The sequence below is a fragment of the Gobio gobio genome, assembly GCF_949357685.1.
Source record: "Gobio gobio genome assembly, chromosome: 25".
Classification (NCBI taxonomy): domain Eukaryota; kingdom Metazoa; phylum Chordata; class Actinopteri; order Cypriniformes; family Gobionidae; genus Gobio; species Gobio gobio.
The window spans coordinates 4,086,145-4,092,157 of NC_137121.1; positions in this window are offsets into that span (position 1 = coordinate 4,086,145).

Sequence of the window (6,013 nt, forward strand, 5' to 3'; positions counted from 1 at the left end):
TCTTCCCCACATTTTTGAATGGGTTTTGTTTCACAATCCTCTCCAGGGTGCGGTTATCCCTATTGCTTGTACACTTTTTTCTACCACATATTTTCCTTCCCTTCGCCTCTCTATTGATGTGCTTGGACACAGAGCTCTGTGAACAGCCAGCCTCTTTTGCAATGACCTTGTCCTTGTGCAAGGGGTCAATGGTCGTCTTTTGGACAGGTGTCAGGTCAGCAATCTTCCCCATGATTGTGTCGCCTACACAAATGAAGCTTATGCGCAAGTTCTGGCAGGAAGATGCAATGTTACGTCACTTATCACATTCAGACCTATCCAATCAAGTCATAATTCTCAGAGTATAAAAGATCGGTAATTAACACATGTCTGAGTTCACAGATGCTGACGCCAGCATTGCAGTTGACGATCCGGACGTTCCGTGGCGGTCGATCGCTGGTCCTAATGTGCAATACAGTGGCGTTCAAAGTCCATGTCAGCCTATCATTCTGTTCATTGGGCTGTCGCGGCAACAGACACGCGTTTAGATGCGGAACAATCACTTTCAATGGAGGACTATCTGGGCATGTTATCAAAGACACGGATGATCTTCATCACCATTGGGGCGTCATCACTTCATCACCATTCATCACAGTGATATGTATATGATTATGCATTTCCGATATCGATCGGGTGTAGTATTTTTCTCTTTCTCAAATTGTCGCAAGCATGCGTGCACGAGACGCGCACCTGCTTGTGCGTTGCTCGTTATCGCTTGCTCGTGTTGTAAACTATCCACAGTGCCTCGTAAATGATTCGCATGACACCGGTTACCGTTAACGATTGTATTTTGTTTAGAAAAGCTGAAACCGAACAGCTGGCACAGCATATTAGCCTCTGTCGTTCTCCCAACGAATGCAAGGGATCCAACACGGGTTTTAAAGCGACATGCACCCATTAATCGGGGCTTCATGATTAACAGAAGTTAAGCTGAAATCGCGAATGGGTTCAGTGTTATCAGATCGCTAAAGTTGAATTAACTATGCTAAATTGCTCAGCATATATTTTTAAGTACAGCACCGACATCAGTGCTTGATCCGTTCTCATTCAATGGTGCTATTCATCTTGCAAGCGCTGTGAGTTCGTCACATGCAATTGAAACTGACACCATAGTTTCAAGCTTAGAAGTGTTATGGGCCTGTCATCCAGCAGAGTACATATTTTGCTCAAACATACAGAGCACCCAGTGTTGGAATGGCTTCCCAGATAGCAAATATGCCGGCTCCTCGCACTGGTGTCGTCCGTGTTCTCAACCCAACACCGATGCATTTTCAATCATATTTCCCGGTCAACTATATGTTGATGATTTTTCAACACATTGGCAATCGCTCGGTAAACCAAATATCAATGCTTAATCAGTCATAAAGATAACTATAGATCAATGTTGTTCCAATGTTGTTGCCATCAACATTAATAACGTCAGGTTTCATCGATATGGCAATGGTGATTCAACATTTATTTTGCATTGAAATTTCGATATCAACCATAATGATGATTCAGATGGAAAATCAATATTTATTCAATGTTGGCTTGCTGTCTGGGTTCCTTGTGTGAGATCCAACATGGCTTCCTTTACCATGAGGAAGAACCGTAGCGTTCTGTGCTCTTATAAAGGTGCCGTTGCTTATTGCTTTATAAATATGCGCTTCATATTAATAAATTAGTTCATTAAAGCAAACATGTATAGTAATTGTGCTTTTGTCTTTGCGTTACTCCAGTTAATATGACTCTATTCGTGTTTTATTCCGCTACTGATATCTGGATGCCTCTGTCTATTTTTAGGAACTTTAGAATTTAGTGCCATGTCTCATTCGGTCCTTCTGTACTGCGACGCCATGGTTACAATTACGAATTAAACAAAGTGTATCTCGCTAGTACTCAAAGCACCATATGTCAAGTAAGGTTTGCTTAATAAACAAGGTTTGACTGGATATTCAATAGCAGTAATTTAATTCCGTACTCAATCCGACCCATTTCTCATTAAGATTGCATCCTGTACAGCAACTAAATCGCAGCACGGGAATACAATTATTCAAATCTTTTATGAATATAGTAAGCGAGCAGAGTGCGTTTCCTTTATAAATGCATGAAACCATCAAATGCTTCAGTTCAACTAAACTCGGACACTAGTGGAAACCGTTTCGGTCAATCTGACTAAACCAAATCATGAATCTATAGCATGTTCTACTCTTCGTTGGTCAAACGTATGCACTAGAAGGCAGAATTGGTCGGTGAACAAGCGCTGAGCCATTCAATCCTGATTGTGTATGTTCCGTGTTGTGTTGGCTCCTCCAATTGGCCATTGCATTCAAGCGCTCCACAGACATTTACATTTACGCATTTGGCAGACGCTTTGGTTCAGGGCGACTTGCATCGTATTTAGGGTGCACATTTGGTATTTTGTCGGATCTTGCTTTCCCTGGGAGTCGAACCCATGGCTTGGCGTTGCTGGTGCTACGCTCTACTGTTTGAGCTTCAGGAAAGACGTGTCTGTGATTGGCTACGCTCGCATTGTAAACACCAACATTTGTCAGTCTATCGAGACTAACACAATATACGGGGAGTAAATATAGTGTGACTGTTTGACAAAGTCTGCACATGCGTACTGATTTCTGCAAATGACAAGCTCTCTCGCAGTGAGCTTTTTGTATTTCTCGTCACCAAAGCTGGCACACACGGTGCGGCTTATAATCATTGTGAATCGTTGCTTTTCAGACTGTGATCCTGATGTCACACTGTGGGAACTCCGCTGCATTAATGTCAGACTGCATGATAATCAAACGCACAAGAATTTGTCTGGAGGTTACATCAACCCACTCACATTTGTTTAATTTACTTCAGGTTACAATTTTATCATGGCTGTTGGTGAGTATGTCAAACATGTTATCAAAGACACAAGATTTTAACCAATGGTCAAAAGAATTTAGGATTGCGATATTTGTCTCAGACTGCCAAACGTGGACAGACAAAAAAAATAAATTAAAAAATAAATAAATCATCATACAGTATGAACTTGGCTCAGGTTATCAAACGATGACTCTCGCATTGATTAATGTTTTTCATTGATTCGGTTGCTTTGCAGGGTTCTATAGCCAGCTATGGTTTATTAGCTAGTAAAGCGTCTTCTAAAACATTCTTATCCTTCTGCAAGGGCATTTGTTTGGTTTTCAATTGTCAGTTATGTATTTGTCATGCTGTTCTGGTTTATCTTCTGCGGGTTCTCTCAACAGGTTCTGATGGTTAGATGGTGTTCTATCTAGTTGTGAGCTGGAGTCACGCCCAATGGTTTCGAATCCTCCAACTGCAGATGCTAAGAACTGCAGTTCCCCAACTCCTCTATGCCTAGGTCACTCTTCGGATTGGGGCTGCTACGAACGCAGCTCAATGCGTGGAGTCCGCATACTCTATCAAGGTGCCGTGTAAATGGTCATCCTCCGCATTATAGTACAAGCAAGATCTGACTCAAACACTCAGCAACTTCAAGTAATAATTTTCATGCAAATACTGGCGGTGGCATGTTTTCTCCTTCATTACTACTCATCAATCCTGTTTTCGTCAGTCTCTATGCCTTTCATGAATTTCTCTGTGGCCTAACGTGGTCTCTGTCCAGGTGGCCTATTGTAGCCTTCGTCTCTGTGGCCTACTGCGGCTTCATCAGCGTGGCCTTCGTCTCGGTAAAAGAGGATATTTCTAAGCACATCCCTGCACCCCTAATCATTCTGCAATTTTTTTTATTCCCCAACGCTCTCCCATATCAAGGTGGTTAACTCACCTAGAGACAGACCTACAGACCATCTCCTCAGTATATCGGACATTCATTCAGGGTTATGTGCTGCTACAACAGCAACTGAACGCAGGATCGTTTGGTGGTCAAGATGGTCGTCAGCATTCTAATATTATAGAATGAGCAAACCTTCAGGTAATCTAAGATTGCCTACGTGTCTTGACAAGCATCAGGTAAGTTACAGTTTATCATTTAACTCCTAATACTTTTTCATGGGGTCTATCGAGACCAACTCATGCACCCACGCTGTCTTCTCTTCACTATGGGCTATTGCAGCCTTCTCTGCGCACCGGCTTATCATTCTCAGTCGCCGCGTCTTTCTTGTACCCTCTCCTATCAAGGCTGTATACACGACCTAACGTGGCAGTCATACAGCCTACGCGGCTTTTCGTACTCCGGCCTATTGAGGCAGTATACACGGCTAACATGGCAATCATACAGCCTACGCAGCTCTCTGTACCATGGCCTGTTGAGGCAGTGAATTTATGGCCAACGTGGCAGAACATGCAGCCTACGCATCTTTTCGTACCCCAGCCTATTGAGGCAGTTAATATATGGTCAACGTGGCAGTTCATACAGCCTACGTGGCTTTTGCAGTAGCATAACAATTCCCTCTGTTTATTGGTCAACACCTATGTCAATATCCATATCTATCGCATGTTCAATGTCCATATCCTAAGTAATTCTCATGCAAATACTGGTGGTGGTGTCACAGCGTCACATTCTCAGATTATTACTCATGCCGTTTGTCAGTCTCTATAGCTCTTATTCTTTGTCAATTGCCTAACGTGGCCTTTGTCTCCAGGTGGCCTAACGTGGCCTTCGTTTACATGCGGCCTAACGTGGCCTTCGTTTACATGCGGCCTAACGTGGCCTTCGTTTACATGCGGCCTAACGTGGCCTTCGTCTCCAGGTGGCCTAACGTGGCCTTCGTTTACATGCGGCCTAACGTGGCCTTCGTTTACATGCGGCCTAACGTGGCCTTCGTCTCCAGGTGGCCTAACGTGGCCTTCGTTTACATGCGGCCTAACGTGGCCTTCGTTTACATGCGGCCTAACGTGGCCTTCGTTTACATGCGGCCTAACGTGGCCTTCGTTTACATGCGGCCTAACGTGGCCTTCGTTTACATGCGGCCTAACGTGGCCTTCGTCTCCAGGTGGCCTAACGTGGCCTTCGTTTACATGCGGCCTAACGTGGCCTTCGTTTACATGCGGCCTAACGTGGCCTTCGTCTCCAGGTGGCCTAACGTGGCCTTCGTTTGCATGCGGCCTAACGTGGCCTTCGTTTACATGCGGCCTAACGTGGCCTTCGTCTACATGCGGCCTAACGTGGCCTTCGTCTACATGCGGCCTAACGTGGCCTTCGTTTACATGCGGCCTAACGTGGCCTTCGTCTCCAGGTGGCCTAACGTGGCCTTCGTTTACATGCGGCCTAACGTGGCCTTCGTTTACATGCGGCCTAACGTGGCCTTCGTCTCCAGGTGGCCTAACGTGGCCTTCGTTTGCATGCGGCCTAACGTGGCCTTCGTCTACATGCGGCCTAACGTGGCCTTCGTCTACATGCGGCCTAACGTGGCCTTCGTCTACATGCGGCCTAACGTGGCCTTCGTCTCAAAAAAAAAAAAAAGCGGCCGTTAAAGGCTTTAGTCTCTACCTGGCTGGTCAAGACCCGTCTGTGGCCGTTCAAGGCTTTCGTCTCTACCTGGCTGATCAAGGCCCGCCTGCGGCCGTTCAAGGCTTTCGTCTCTACCTGGCTGATCAAGGCCCATCTGTGGCCGTTCAAGGAATCGCAGCATTTACGACGGGCGAGTATACAATTCTTTTACAATTTTTGGGGGTGAGTAGGTCCCGTCCTGGAGGAACTAATTTCCTCCACCAATTTTTGGGGGTCGGCTGCTCCCCTGCCTTCATCTTCAGGCAGGAAATGCAGAGTCCGTTACCCTCGTGACGAGCGCTACGGACGGGGCCTACGCCAAAGAACCTCTAATTTAATACTTGCTGGTCTGCTAATAAACTTGTGGTGTTATCATACTTTATCTGGTCTCCCGAGTCTTCATGGTAGAACTAGACTGAGAGACCATTTAAAGGCCTTTGCAGGTGTTTTGAGTTAATTAGCTGATTAGAGTGTGGCACCAGGTGTCTTCAATATTGAACCTTTTCACAATATTCTAATTTTCTGAGATACTGAATA